The sequence below is a fragment of the Odontesthes bonariensis genome, chromosome 19 (assembly GCF_027942865.1).
Source record: "Odontesthes bonariensis isolate fOdoBon6 chromosome 19, fOdoBon6.hap1, whole genome shotgun sequence".
Lineage (NCBI taxonomy): Eukaryota > Metazoa > Chordata > Actinopteri > Atheriniformes > Atherinopsidae > Odontesthes > Odontesthes bonariensis.
In genome coordinates, this window is record NC_134524.1 from 12,873,350 (window position 1) to 12,890,255 (window position 16,906).

A 16,906-nucleotide genomic window follows, 5' to 3' on the forward strand; every position below is an offset into this window, starting at 1 on the left:
CTAATTCTTTAACATTACATTGCTATTATGATTATGAGGAAACAAGCATAGAAAATTAATTTTATTTTCTCAGCAAATAATTTTGTGAGGAGAGGAGCCAAGCCAGTGTGTGCATTTAATGAAATGCACGGATTTGTCTCAAGGCGCCATGGGTGAGATATTTAAGTGTTGTGCATATTTCATGACTGTTAAATACACGCTGGCTCCTCGTGAGTCCTGTTACAGGTTTTATATCCTGTTGCCTTTTCAAATGCACTATGAAACAACACTGATTATTACTCATAGACTCATTGTTTATCATAACATATTGCCGTGCAAACACTGTGGCAAATGTCCATATGTTTGATTCTTCCACAATCTCCGAAAAAACTGTCTCATTCCGTGGCCACATTTTGTGGAAATGCTTATGTAGCATAGAACTATGCCAGATTCAAATGTAACCATCACATTTATGTTCTTTGTTTTGTTGCCAAAAGCGACTGTTATTGCCAAACTTTATCCAGTATGATATAACCACAAGATGGTGCTATGCCGCAACATTTAAATATGTGTGACCAACTGCAGTCATGTTTTTATTTGTATTGTTAAATGAGAGGATTGCATTCAGTTTAATTTGCTGCAGCTTCAATTACATGAACACAAATTGATGCTGAGTCTCTATCTAATGATCAGGAGATCATTAGATAGAGACTCAGCATCAATCACACTAAAAGATCTTTCTTGATCGTCTTCAAAAGCTTTGTTGCAGTATTTTTAAGTTATTGCAAGAACATATTTTTTCACTTTTTTAGGGTTTATACGTAACACAAAACCAACCTATTGAAAATCTTATTGTCTGATTAATTAAATGATTTGTTTCAGTTCCAACCCAGGTTTCTTGTTCTTAATAAGACTAAATGACTGGATACATCAGAGGGTCTCATAAAGAAAGATCAAGCTGAACGTCTCATGAGTAAAATAAGAGAAGAAGTGAACATTCAGGGAATTATAAATTGTGGGGATTTTAAAGTAGTTTATAGTGAAGTTACAGTAAAATCCAGTAGATGGCAGGCTGTCATTACAGAATCTTCCCTCGGCTTTCTTACACAAACCACAGTTCCTCTAGTGGGTGTGCCTCATCATTCGGAGAAGTTCTTTGGAACATCTTCTCCAGGCAGTATGATGGGTGGATGCAAAGGGACAGTGCAAATAAACTTTTATTGCTGCTTTGATTAAGTCCAAAAGCTATCTGTGTGTGTGTGTATGTGTATGTATGTATACAAGAATTTTTAAAAAATGGTCGTTGCCTGAAAAAGTCACATCGCCTTTCTCAAACACATAACATCAACAATATTTTTCCCTCTTCATTTTTTCCCCTTATATCTCTCACGCTCCATCTCTCTCACTTTTACAAAGCCGAATGGCGTCACCACCCACCACTCGCACTCATGCACATATCGTGCATCTCACACACACACACATACACACACCTCTTCGCCATCTGTCTGTGCAGCGGCCCGTGTCTCTTGCACTTGGAGCAGTTGGGGAGCAAAGGGAGTGAAAGAAAAATAGTCTCTTGCCTCTCTAGCGCTGAATCCCAGTTCCCCTTTTCTTTCTCCTGCTGTGTTGTTGTCTATCAAACGGTCTCACAACACCACGCAGTCTGCCGATGGGCTCTCCCTACTATTGTGTCACCTGTACACTCCGCCATCATGCAAGTGCATTTCAGCTTTATTCATTAACTACAGTAAAATTTCCTCTCAAATGTTTGAGCTCAGTTGGAGGAACAACAAACAAAGTTGAAAAGCTAATTTATTAAAAATCTCACAATTATGGCACAATTACAGCCTCCATTTCTTTACCTGCAGAAATATTTAGTGAAAGAACAGCGTGCAAAAAGTGAATGTTATCTTACCTCTGCCACAGCTCGAAGGAAATAGAGGGATATTTCTCTGGATATATCATCATTAGATATAACAGCAATAGTTTAGTGGATATGCAAATGAAATACACAAAATCAGCAATTGGAGTAATTTTTTTCAGTATAATATATAAATATATTTTTTTAAAGTGGGTCAAAATGAATCACCTTTCTCTCAGCCTCCGCCATTTAAACAGAAAGCAAAAGAGCCTTCATAACAGTGCAATTTTCAGCCGGGTGATAAGAAATGGCAGCTATCAGGAAGGCGCACGAAGCTGCATATAACTGTTATTGTGTGTGTGTATATAAAAATTGATTTATGTGACCTATCACTTAGCAGGTGCAATAGGTGGATGAATACTAGCTAATATAATATTATGGAATAAATGGAGGTTAAGGAAAGGGCCAGGTGCTGCCACAAGGTGAAGAAAAATATGTTCAAAGTCCGAAGGCATACTTCGGTGAACTTTTTTTTATTTCTAAGTACAGATAATCAATTTCTGTTTTGAAAAAAAAAAACTAAAAAAAATATATTAATACTTCAATGCAAAATATGGGACTTAGGAGAAGGTCATAATGAAAGTTTCTAACCGTCTCTGACGCCCCCATGACTTAAAAACTGAAAAATCCAAAGCACATGAATTTTCCATGTGGAACCACAATATCCTTATGGAACTCTAATTTTCTCAAAGCCACTAATCATACATTATAAACTGAATCAGTAAAATGGTCAAAGCTTGAATTAGTCTTTTTTTTCTTTTTATGTGAAACATGGCTCTTAATGCCAGATAATGATGGTAAAGCTCAGTTAAATGTATGTTATGAGCCATGGCACCTTATTTATTTGTGAAGGGAGAAGCAAATGTTTGTGGAGATATCATTCCATCACTTTTATTCATACAAATGCGGAGATCCTCAGAGCTGAGATGTCGGAACCACAATTTATCAGTTAATTATAATGGGTTAAATAAGACTAACTTATCTAATTGTGGAAAAACACAACTTTAAATTCATTACACATACACCACTGAAGTTATCTTTTTTTATAACAACTTGATTATAACCTTTTTCTTATCCTGCCCACAAAATAATTCAAAATCTAGAAAAAAAAGGTATAACCCACAAAGTATCTGCATTTGTGTTCGACAGATTTCCCTCCAAAATGTTTTCTTTTTGTGCTTGGTCTGAAAAGCTACTTTTCTTTTTTGAATACCAGTCCCCCCTCATTAAATGCAGAGTGTAGAAATAAGCTTGGCGGTAGCAAACTGCCTCATGTTTACCCCTTGGCGCAGAACTGATGCCATGTCCAGACTTGTAAATCAGGCCCATTGAGGTAGCGTAATGTCGATGATTATGACAGCCAGTCGCATGGGAGTGATAGAGGGATGTTGAGTTATGGGCTTGGGGAGGATGCCCAGAATTGAAGAGTCACACAAATGGAGAAGCACTTTTACCGAAACGCCAGTCCCCAGACGGAAACTAATGCTGCAGTTGGCGGCTGTGCAGCTCAAATGAGTGAACATTAGCATTTCAAAACTCAAAGAATGGTGAAATGTTTATAGTTTTTTCACAGTTCTGCAGTTTTACTCTACAGCTGATAATATATAAAACTATAAACAAAAAGACACTGACAGACTAAAAAAAAGATCACAACAGAGACAATATCTTGAAAGTGTTTTGTGTTGCACTGGCATGCAATTTATCATTTAACTAGATGACTTCAGGCTTGCAGGTCCATTCACTTTATTACATAGAAAGTGCTGTTTGGATTCTGTTTTATTCAATCTACTCCCCTTTGTGGAAGAACGATCATTCATTCACATTGATTGTCAGCCATGATAATATAATCAGGCGTAAAGCCTGACAAGGCTGGCCGGTCCGATATATCAGAGCTGCTGACAGCAGAGCTATGCACAGGTCATAAACCCTCACCTTCCCTGTTTGACCCCACATCAATTTGCCTCTTTCCAATATGAATGCAAATAACAGAGCATTTTTGGTGACATGTTTATGGTTATCTCTGTATCTCCCCTCGCTCCGCCTGCTGTGCCTAAATGTGCTGATGTTACTGAGCTAATGGGATTGAAAAAGGTAACCTATTGCTCACTAGTGGTCAGCTTGCCATTGCGCACTCCTCCAACACCTCCCCCAAAGCAAAAACAGAAGCAATAGCATATACCAATGCTTGCACATATACACACATACGGTATGCAAACCTACATGTCCTCTACCCCAGTCACTTGTGTATGCATTGAGCTGATAAGTACCACAGTTCATTTTCCTCATGGCAAAGCACAGTAAAAAAAAAATGGGGAGTAATAATTGCTTGGGGGGGTGGGTTGTGTGTGACTAGGGGGAGGAGGGGGCAATATGAGGATGGCTAAATATGCTTGATTGCCTCCTAAGCTTTGGTCCTGTGTAATGAAATACGGCGTCTATAGACTAGGCTCCCGTGCGATAGCTTTCTTGTCACTTGCCTTTTTTGTCCCTATGCACCCATACACTCTTATGTTCTAGAATTTTCGTTTTTGCTAGTCGGTTGCCATTGTTACAGAATGGAGTCCATCAAAGCATTTTTTGCCAATTGAACAGCTATCTTGGCTCTGATGTAATAATTACGGAGGCCAGATCCAGTTTAATTGAGTATTCCTTACCGCATCAAAACGGCAAGCGCCTTCATATTTGTCTGTTCTACAATTTAATTTGCAGATTCATTTGCATGAACAGGGTGTATTGAGAGAAACTCCGATAACAAGGAACTCAGAAGTGATGAGGCCAGGTTTTAGGGGGCTAGGAAGCAGCCATATCCTCATCTGGGTAATTGTGGTCATTTACATATTAATGCAAATAGATTTCAAGATATCTTGTTTGCAATCTGGGCACCCACTGGCTATCATTTGGGACTCAGCCTGTGAATATCCAGAAAAAGAATATTTGGGCATATTCTACATAATCATTACAGATAGATGTTTAGATAAACAAATCTTTGTTAGACCACGGCCAGTTGTTCCATGATTTTACTCATTGTATGCGATGACTGGTTAATACAACTTAAATAAGAAGCGAACTACAAACAGAAACCAGAGAGTTCCTGGTACCAAAGTCTTATCCCTTGCTTACAAATGCTGCATATTTAAATACAAATATGGAGAATATGGTTTATGGAGATTAGGTTGTGTGCATCCATGCTTTTACATTAAAAAACAAATCAGCCAACTACATTCACACAGAAAACTGACTCTGAATTAGCACGAATGAGAAGTTTTGGGCAGAAAGACAACTGTAATCACAACATTCATAATTATTATTGCTAATCATCTCATTTGAATGCTACAAAGACCAACAATGACCAACAGTCAAATTAAAGCTCATCAGCTAAAAAAAAGAAAAGGCACCCCAGCTCACTTTTGTTGTAGCAACCCAAAGCACATTTCTTCTTGTTGTTTAAATAACCAGCTAATCATTTACAAGAATATTAGTCCACAGGCTTATATAGGCACAGCAGCATCTGCAAAAGCATTTAGCAAGTGAATAGCCTGGGAAAATCTTCCCGACACATTGAACATGATTTGGAAAACATTTTTTTCCTCTTTTGCTTTCAGAAAAAGTCACAAGCGTAATTTGTTTTGCTACTTAAAGGGAAATGTAATTATGCTTGTTTTCATAATTCTCAAAGTCAAATCAATAATTGTGAGTGCGTCAAGTGAAATGTGGTTGCAGAACAGCATTTGACTTTTTTAATACATTATTATATACATAATCATGCAGCATAAATTAACTAATTATATCAACAACACAACTATACAAATTTTTTAAGATAACAATTAGACAAAAAATGACAGTAGGGCTTTATCTTTAGTAGTATGATCAGTAGTAAGTAATCCTTGTTTTTAAAGACAAAAATGCCAGTTTTTGGTTTTTCTTTTTTTCTTTTCATAGACGGCTTGACTTAGCAGTAAATCCCTGTTCCTCTCTGTCTTTCTCAGTTATGCAGCTCTCTTTCCTGAGATGTCAAACACAGGATGAGACTGGGGACAGGTAAGAAGCTGAAAAGAATAGTAAATGAGTCAAGAACAAGACTCTTCTGACCTCTGTTTTGCATCATTCGCTTAAATTTCATGTGATGCATTAAGAGTGCTCATGTGCTATGTTTTATTAATGTCTTCAAATTTGTCAGCTGAGAATTTAAGCTGCTCGTGTCTCCAAATATCCATCTTTGTACAAAAGAGGAATTGCACATTTTGAGCGCTGAGACAGCTCAGAAAATATGTCAAGTGATATCCAATCAAGCGCTAAGCTGAACTCCTGCTCAATACTTCCCAACTCCTGACCTGCAGCTGTGCAGAGGGAGCCGACTATCTCTGGCAACCTAAACCTTTTTAAAGTGACTGAGAGAGTAAGGGAGACTGACTGGCACTGATGGGACCGGACTGGGACTGTGCAATGCCGTGCTGCAGTGCGCCCAGGCCTCAGAAGCCTGATTGATAGAGTGTGATGAGACTGTCACTGAGCAAGGAGAGCAGTACAGAGATAGGGTAGATGGAGGGAGGGAAGTGGGTTGACTAGGGGAAAGAGATAGGGAGAAATAAATTTGAGAACATGTGAAGGATGAAGTGGGGGAATGAAGTGGCTGGATGGAATGTGTTTCAAACACAGGATGGGGGTCACTGTCAGAGAGGTGAGTCAGATACAGAAAGGCTGAAGGCTTCACTTATGTCAGTTAGATGTGGCAAAGACAGATTTATTCAATATGATGGTGAATATTTGAATTTGAAATCTATCGCTGTAGATTTTAAACTACAAGGTAAATGTTTTGCTCAGCTCAGGTACCAAGACATTGAGAGACTTTTAGTTTCATCCGCTGTGATTTTGTTGCTCCGTGTTTCCTTCCATTCACCAATGCCAGCGCAGTCTCACCAGGAAGCATGCAATACTGTTGGTATGTTTGTCCACATGTCCGACACTTTGTAGTATCACATTCCATGGTTTTAAACTGTGAGATGGAAACATATCCCTTGCAGTTATTTTTTGTAAGGCAGCATTCGTGTGATGTAACAGGAGTCAAGACCCATGAATATTAATTTGTTTAAGCCCTAAACTTTGGGATTTTGACAAGATATCAGATTTTTTTTGGTTTGTTTTTGTGTATTTTTTATTTTTACATTTGAATAATTACTATGCATTGTCACTTATGTTTATGTTTATGCATTTAGCAGACACTTTTATCCAAAGCGACTTACAATTGAGAATTACTTTTTTGTAATTCTTAATTCAACAAGGACATGTGTCCATATTTTAAAAGTGTCTTTTGTTGTTTAATAAAAACTACAAGCAGAAATCAATTCACCACAAATGTGTTGCTGAAGTAATGTGAGCATTACTCAGTACATATATGTCTGAAATAAGAATTAAAATGGATGCTCATAACTACAAAGTAACAAAATATTTGTAATGGAATATACTAAACATGAAAATGAAATTAATACACAATATATATTCCTCAGAATATAATATCCACCTGTAGCAGTTTATGGGGCTTTTTATGTCACATGACCGATGCTTGAAATGAAGCATGCTTACTTAAAAAAAAGCAACATGAGATGCTTTTAACCCCAATGTTAACAGCTTGGCTGCTTCCAGAACAATAAAAACTATAATAATTCCAATAATAAAATAAAAGAGATGGTTTGACACAGAAGTAAAATAAAGTATTCAGGCACAAATAAATCCTTCTTTAACGCACATTTGAATATCCTAAACTGTTTGCTGGGTTGTTTGTTAGTTTATTAGCACCTGCTTTGGACACCATATTCGATCTTGTAGACACATGGCATGTTGGCAATGAATGGAATACAGGCTACAGAGTTAAAGGTCTGTTCTAGGAATTCCACAGTTAGTGATTTCAGACTCAATAAAGGCACCATGTTTTACTTTTATCCTAGCCTGAGGAAAGACGGCTGACTCACCAGAATGCCAAAGTTATTATTAGTGCCTCACATGTGTGGAGAAAAAGTGTGTGAATGCGCTTGTCAGTCTATGAAAGACAGAGCATGAGGCTGAGCTCCAGCAGCAGTGGTAAGTGCATGCAGGAGCAGCATGAGGAGCTCTTATCTGCTACCTGCCAAGCCCTGACCAGGGCCCTGACTCCTGCACCCACTCTCTCCCTCTGCTTCTTTCCAGCCAGGCTTCCCACCAGTCTGCTATAGGCAAGGCAGCCAGGTGAAATGAGCAATTCCCATTCAGGGACAGGAGTGCTGCACAAACTCTCCCTGTGAAATGGCTGCTCACTTTGGCAGATCAATGCACTCTCTTTCCTTCGTGCACTGCCACTGAGTGATAGCCAGCAAGAAAAAGAAGGGGGTGGTGAGAGGAGTAGAGAGAAGGGAAAGGTGGTTCTGTATGTGCTGTTTGTTTGTGTGTATGTGGGTGGGTGGGTGAGTGAGTATTTTCTTTGTGTGTGTACGTGCATGTGTGCAGGGGTAGGGTGTTTGCCGGGCATTTAATGATATTTGCCATGGCTGCCCTGACTGAGTGCAGTTGGAGGAAAATGTGAGGTGCTTTGCATAAACTCAAAAGACATGCAATATTGCTGTTCCCCTTTGGAAGAAAAAGTGCAGTTACCAGTCTCACCGGATATGAGAATATTCAGCCACTCAACTGGAATTTTTTCCAATATGAATGATATTAGTGACAATCATATTAAAATGCTTAGTGATGCCAAAATGAACTCCATACTTCTACAGTGATGAAACACATATGTCATATAGTTATAACACAGCCAATTTTGCATTTATTACTCCAAAACTGTGAGATGAAATATGTAAAATGTCAAGTAATTCTCTACCAGATAACCACACAGACTCAAGAAACAGCAGGTTTCTTCTTTTCTTCATTTAAATACACTGCATATGTATTTTGTATGTTGTGTCTGGATCAATATTGATAATTTACCTAATTTCAGATACCATAGTTTTAATAAATCAGGGTTGTATGAGAACTGATATAAGCTTAACCAATGATACCCAATACAGATGAAGTAAAAGTATACAGTATCTTACGTTGTTTTAACACACATGCTGGAGCCCTGAAATGTTCTAGCGATGTTCCAGAGCCATGGGATGGGAGGATGCAAATGTATGCAACATTCACCCTGTACTTCTGGCTGAGATTTTCCACCCAGCCCCCAATAAAATCTCCAGATCATGAGTCGGTGTGATGATGGACATACGTTTCAACAAATATTCTGAAGTTTGTTCAACTTGTGAAAATGTACAGGTATATTTTTATACATTTTTTTTCTTTGTAATTTTTAGGTTAATTATCTAATTATTACAAGGCTTACGATAGAGTCGTGGCCTACAACGATGACACATTAAGAAGGTTAACTGCAATTATTTGAATAACAAGTAACCACCTATTAACATTTCATGATAGCGATAATCCTACTGCAAACTGAACTAAAGCAGTAAACAATAAAAACAATCTGATGTTCTTTGTTTTATACTATGAGTACGGCAAAGAACCCCACTGATTTTCCTACTTGATCAGTTAAATTACATCAAACACCATAAATTCAGTCTGGGAATTGTGGAGAACCAAAACAACCTATTACACATTTCTGAAAGTAAATGACATAAACAATTAAACAAACAAAAAAAGTTCCAATTCTTCCAGTTTTTTTTCTTCTAAAATGCCCTGGATAGTATTATTAATATAATAAGCTTTTATTTGTCACTATTGCTTTCAACAGTATTGCAAAAAAGTGTTTTCTGTCCTGAGATCTTTGACGCTTCCTTTTCTGCAAAACATTCAACATCTTTACAGATTGAAGGCTTCCAAGCTATTATCCATCATTCATCATCCAGATTTTTAACGCCACTTAGGTCTGAACTCTGCCAGGGTTACTTCCAAATGTTGATAACAAGTAATTTCTTTCAATTTTCAGTCTTTGTGGAAGGTCTAGTGCTGCCCAGATTTCTCTGCAGATCCTCTGATATCTCATTTACCAAGACGACCTAATGTCCAAGGATCAACAGCAAGGGGATCCTGATAATTTGGAGGTATTCTGATAAAGATAGACATTCCAGTGGGCATTTATTGCACAGAAGTTGTCTTTAAGATTCTTCAATCATGATTTTATTTTATTTTTTCTACTTTGACAGGCTTGATTACATGTGCTTTCGGACGGACTATCACGTTTACATAGATTTTAAAAGTCCGGTTTTGGTCGAACATACTAGTTTGATTTTTCTAGAGTCATGTAAACGTGTTTAGTAGAGGGCCTGATTAAAATTACTCAGAAAATTAAATCACTTCACTCTCTCTTGTAAATCACAAAGGAGCTGTAGTCTCTAAGCAATACAGACCTCTTCAGATTAATTAGAATCTGCTTGCCAATCCTAGGCTGACTTACAGCAACATAATGAACACAGTGTAAAAAGCATGACCCAAATGAATATTTAGGTGATCCAGTTTGAACAAGAAAGTACACATTTATTGAGTGGAACACATAACGTAATGTGAATATCTTTAATACTTACACTTAGTATTTACAAGCTCATATGTCCCTGTGAATTCAAACTGAACACTGACACAAACATATCCCCTCCATTTTGGTTTTATAGGTAATGTAGATCAGGATTCTACATGCCAGTCTCATATTGAAGAATATATTTCTTGGTGAATGTTTTGTCAAAACATGAAACAGTTGCCTCAAATTCACTTCAACATGCGCAGCATATCGACATCCTATGTCTCCATACCTGACTTTTGTGATACGTTGATATATTCCTTAGTTTGTTCCGATTTGTGTTGCATAATGTTTTCATTGTACTTTTCTACCCTCCCACTGGCTATTCTTTACTTTTCTAATGTGCTCTCATCCACAAATGGTTGGGGTTAAGTGTTGAAAATATGTGGTTAGGCTTACATAAAATGTACATGTTTAGGTATATTCATGACAAAATACATGGTTACTGCTTACAAATTTGACTATTTATGCATGATGATTCCTTTTTTTGTGACATGAGCGATGTGGGACAGAAAGCAACAGCCAAAGAATACGTTATCACCTCAAAATTTATGGATTGTGAAACCTCCATGTATTAGACAATTGGATAGATGTACATGTTATATGTTCTCTGAGAGTGTGCTGTCATTTAAGTGACAAATGTGACACAAACTGATTTAACCCTTACTGCCAGGGCTCAGGGAGACACTCTATTACAAACCTATTTGGTCACAATTCAGGTTTTTCATATATTATTTAGCTATTCTTTGTTTTAAAAGGTAATCTTTCATCCTATTTCCAAAGCCCTGCCTGTCTGTCTGAACATCAATGAAGCCTGAGTTAAAGATATAGTCAGACCTTTGCAGACACAACAGCAATAAAGTGCACTTGATTATATGGTTGAAAGTCTGGTCAAAAAGACATGGGAGCAAAAGAGAAGGAAAATAGAAAAGAACACAGTCTCTCAACTTTGATCGCACTGAAAATCTTGTTAGAAAGTCCCATTTGTGTGCAGTCTTGACAGAGGAAGGTTGAATCTTGGTCATCAGCTGTCAAAGCAGTAATGAACAGTGTTTAGTAGTAATACTATGCGCTGCCGCATTTCAGGGTGTGAAATGTCAATGTGTCTATTTTTTTTCCCTGAGCTAGTCAGAAGCTACATTGTCAAGGCTTCAGCTGTAAACAGCAGGGAAAGAGAGGCAAGACAACCACCTAAAACTTTCTCCATTTCACCCATTACAGTCAGAGTGAGTGGAAGAGTGGTCGAATGTCAAGCCAAGAAGAAAAGAGATGCTTGCAAAGGATAGAAAAAGTGGGTTAAAAATGGATTCCATTTTGCAGGCACATAATGATAGCTATTAAACAAAACTGAGAGAAGGAAAGCAGGAGAGGGAGAAGGGGTCACGAAAAGACAGACAGTGTACACAAGACAGACAGAAGGAGAGACACCTGCTGTTGCATCACCTGCTGTAATAATAGTGTTGACATTCAAATAAAGAGCTGACAATAGGAGGTATAGCTGAGGCAGCACTCGCTATTCAAATAGACAGAACACATCAAGAAATATTAGCAAGCGTCAGGACTTTTCATTGCACACATTGAAAACCACTTGACCCTTCGGCATACCACAAGTGCTTATGTATTATAACTGAGTGCATACATCTGTTTGCAGGTAAACAGGCAAAGATTACATATTAAATGTGCAAATATTCCTCTTGAGTCTTTTTCATTCTGTATTCGCTGAACATTTAAGGCTATGAATGGAACAATATTGGTAGTGTACTGTTGTTTACACAATGTAAATGCAGTTAAAGTTGACTGAAGTTAATTATTTCACTGCCTTTCAATGAAATTGATGAAATCTGAGCCTTAACATAAAGTTTGTTTTTCCTGACTAGCGTTCCAATTCCACTCATAATCCACTGTTTAATTCTCACTGTCATGGTATCTTAAATACCCCAATTGAATATAATTTAAAAATTAAAAGGATCATTGGTTTGCAAATTCTTCCTTCACTCTCTCTTACATGCACCTCACACGCCCCCAAAGGGCCTATCAATCAAAATCGGATTCAGCTGATACCACATTCAGCATTGAACATATTGTTTTCCCTTTTAAGTACTCAGCATTCTTTTGTATCAATGTAGACCTGTGTTGATTGGAGTAGAAACTTTTCATGTTGGAACTCAGTGGTGTTTGAAGGACTGCAGATATCAGCAGATCCTTGCTGATGTAAAGGTCAATACCTATTATAGTAAAAGCAATAGTCAATGCAGTATTCTTACATGACCAGCTGTAAACGTGACTATGTTCAAAAGCTATGGCCTTTTCAGCTGCACTTTGATGATGAATTTGATGGTTTAACAGTGCTAAACCATCTAATTGCCATGATGGGCAGAAAAGTAAGAGGGATGCGCTTCTGGAGAATAGCTCTGTGTCTTGACTATACTAAACTCTTTTATGGCTGGGTTTTCCATAGTCTAGAATGATTGGGTCTTTGCTGTCAATGCTCTCTGAAAAGGATTTTACCACGGAGATCAGTACCTCTGTTTTAAATCACTTCCAAAAACTCACAGTTATTAGATGGCCTTGACATAAATATCTCTGACTAATTGTTCTTGGCATTTCTTTGTTTTTTCTCTCCTTTCTAAAGCAGAGCTCTGAATTCTTCTGCATGATGGTTGACAGCTGAATTTGGGAAGTTAAACTTATTCAAACATTTGTCTACATCACAGGTAGAAATGTATATGTTTAATGTTATTTTATTTTGAGAGCTGACTTTATATACAGATAATGAGAAATGCAATGTATATCATAAAAATGATTACAAATCCATTCGTAACCTGCACTACTGAATTTGGAAATGTCCTAACTTTAACATTACAGCACTTAATTAATTCAATTGTAGCGCCAACATTTTGAATTATAACAAATGATGGAAAAAGGATGTTTGGGAATTACTCTAAACCAACTTCAGAACATACAATTTGTTCAGATAACAGCTGACAGCAACCCTGCAGAAACAAACGATCTGGAAACAAGGTACTCCACATGTTCTATGCTGCTATAGTATCACAACTCTTTAAAAGATTGAACGTCTTTTTGCGTCTCTTAATATTGCTACATTTTGACTGCAGATATTTTCTGTGAAAGAGAATTGTTTTGTTTTTGAAGTAGTTTTCATTTATATCCCTAACCAAGTAATGTTAGTGCTTACACCAAATAGGAAATGACTAAGTTTAGCCATAACTAATTGTGTTTACACATATCCAAGGCAACCAGTAATAGGTGTTTGTGGGAATGAAGATCAGGTTGAAAAAATAATGTATAGTCGTATTTCCTTTATCATTATGAGCCATATTGAGGGGAATGAACAAATGTCATACAGTATATGGCTGTTTCAAATGGAGGACCAAAAGTGACCTTTGGAAAAAGAGTGTTTAAGCCATCAGCCATCCCACTTACATTCAAGTTAGCACACTTTAGTAGGTTGATACAGTTAATGGTCACATGCGAGTGAAACATTTGCATGTATCCATTTAAAAAAAAATAAATAAAAGGAAAAACTTAAGTAAAATAGATACATAATGCATGGAGACACTGTACACAATTGTGATTTTCAGAAAGACAAAAGGTAACATATTTTCCTGACCGTGTTGACTAAGCAGTTTATGCTTCCCCTATAGCTATGTGCTTGGAGAAAAGAGAAATGAGAAACTCTCCAATTCATATAAGACAGCAGAGTAGCGCAGACAAGTTTGAGGAACTTCAGTGTTTTTAGGGAAATAAGAGTTAGAACATGACAAAACTCCTAATAATCTTAGATATAACTTCCTAGCCTATAAATGTCATGCCCTGACCACTAATACACAACAGAAAAAGTGGGCTAAATAAAATGAAAAATGGAAGCTGTGAAATATAATTCTGAATGCCTATAACGAACACAGTATCAGCCATCCTGGATCTGTACTTATTCATTCGGATGTTCTCATTTGTATCCCCACCTGTGTCATTCACAGCCTTACGTCTTAACCTAATTTCATGGTCTATGGGTTTAGATGGATAGCCCTGCTGTAACTTTTACAAGAAAGGAGAAGAGAGAGAGTATTTTGTGTATACGTGTGCATCTGTCTGTGTGTGTGTGTGTGTGTGTGTGTGTATACCTGCACAATAACACAATTGTGAAAGAGGGAAAGAGCAAGAGAGAAAAAAAGAAGGGAGGACAATGAGCCGCTACAATAGCAGGTTCTAATCAATGCCAAATATTAACCTTTTAACCTTGTACTTTTCAGTTAGCAGAAATACATTAAGCTCCTCTGAATAGCAGACAGTAAATTGAGGTTTTACACACTTTCACTGAGCTTAACTCAACGATCATGGGTGTACCTATTTTGTGATAATGCACTGCAATTACAGTAAAAATCTGCTAAAACACTGAAGTTAAAGTGAGATGATATATATTGGAGTTTGATAATAGCAAACAGTACTACCATTTAGGATACAAATAACAGACAAACCATCTCCAAATGGAAAATCTAGAACAGAGAAAACAGGACTGAAAAAAGCAAATATTATGGCTGACATTGTAGGCTATAAAGAGAGTGCCCAAAGAAAAGATCATTAAGTTAATATTTCTCAATTAAATGTAATTCTCATTAATTGAAAATTGTTTGAGGAGCTCTGTACCCAAAGACCTTTGTTGTCTGTGCAATTCCTCAGCATATTGCAATGCCATTCTAGTTTGCCAGAGTATTTTCTGGTGTGACGGCTTATTTAGCCAAACCAGGCATGACACCAATTATACTGGAGGGAAATCGATTCCAACAAAGCTCTCTGCTGAGACAAACAATAACATGATCAAAGAAACTGGATGTTTTGTTTGCAACAAGCAGCTAAATTAGTTTGTTCTTTAGAATTAGTTTTTAAGCCAGTCAAAATATGTACTTCCTGATGCATTTAAGAGTCTCCCCAGCATGAGTACATGGATATAAAGACACACAAATAAAGAGGCAACTAATTATAAAAAAATAAAAATTGTATATCTATACATCTATGTATAGATATATTTATATGTACAATTAAGGGACAGCTTATTTCATCATTCCGAAATGTTCTCTTCTGGTCAAGACCACTTCAAGGCAGAATTTTAGATAATTGCTTTTTCACATATTGATTAAGAAAGTTGACATTTTATTGAAATAGTCTGTGACTAACTGTAAATTTCTCAGGTCCCATCATTTAAAAATTTATTTTTCCTTGTATTTTCTGTTATTTCATTAACTTACTTAAACATTTTAAGCTGCATTTTAAGCTGGGCCATCTCATTGTTGTTCCAGATGAGACCCAATAGCCCTTTAGGCCTGAATGCTTCTTGTTCTTGGGCACAGGGACTATGGTGGATCTTTTGGTTAATCTCAAAACAGGCATAGAACATGGTTAATTTAGCAGCAAAAGCAGAGTTGACGCTTACTGTCGCAATGTCTCTGGCCTTGCAGTCCGTGCCACATGTTTCAGGTGTAGACCCGGTGAAAGTGATACTGCGCACTGTTCCGATGGGAAGCCACTTTGTAGGTGATCATATCGCTGGTGGTGAGACGGTGGGGACAATCTAATTTTTAAGCATGCTAACAAAGCCAACTGGTACATCTGCAAACTCATTGATGGTGTCTGCGCGGGTCCGAAACATGTCCCAGTCTCCATCATCGAGCGGCATACCTCCTATTGGGCCGACCAATGCTTCAGCTCCCTAGTGACTGGACTTTTACACCAAAAACTTTGTTTGTATTCCGGCTTGAGGAAAATGGCGTTGTAGTCAGATTTATCCAAATGCTAGATGTGAGACACCTTTGTAGTCCTCCTTGTTTGGTGTGTAACAGTGATCCAATCTGCTAGCTCCTCTCGTCAGACATGTGATATGCTGTAAACAATATGCTGTGATATGCTGTAAACACCACTGTACACAGGTGGTGCTGTTAAAGTTCAGCACCACTTGTCTGAGGTTTGCCTTATGAAAGTCCCCTGCCACAATGAGCGCTGCGTTTGAGTGTTTGCTTTGAGACTCACTCAGCACATCGTATTCATGTTTGCTTGGAGTTGGACATAGACCACCATGGCGATAACCAAGGTGAACACAAGGCAGGAGACTTTATGCTCAGATGAGGTGAGCAGCAGCTGGAGATAGTGGTAATGCTCCTTGTGTCGTGCCACTTGTTGTTCACCATGAAACACACTCCCGCTCCTCTGGCTTTGTTAGACTAGATGTTAGAATCCCTCATATCTCCCAAGAAAGTAACTCCGGCTCTGAGGTCATTCAGCTTGTTTTTCAATGACTGTACAGCAGGAAACTTGGCAGTGGTGTGCGATGAGCTTGCTAACTCAGCCTACTGCGGACACCACTGTGTTTCCCACGATGCTTCTTTGTTCTTTGCTGCCGGCCAGAGTCGCGTCTATTGTTGTCGTCCAAGCCACGTAGTATTTAGACCGGCCACAACGGGTCA

General features: G+C 37.8%; 1 protein-coding gene across 30 annotated transcripts in view; it reads left to right on the forward strand.

Annotated features, from left to right (window-relative positions):
- The window catches only part of LOC142369208 (receptor-type tyrosine-protein phosphatase delta), a 377,816-nt gene that overhangs the window by 161,510 nt on the left and 199,400 nt on the right, over positions 1–16,906 (forward strand). For 29 of the 30 annotated variants that reach the window (XM_075451481.1, XM_075451493.1, XM_075451486.1 and 26 more), the window contains exon 7: positions 5,887–5,938. The exons of the other annotated variant lie outside the window; for it this stretch is intronic. The gene's annotated coding sequence lies outside the window, so the exon portion shown is untranslated. The remainder of the gene's footprint in view (positions 1–5,886; positions 5,939–16,906) is intronic. 30 annotated transcript variants of the gene reach the window in all.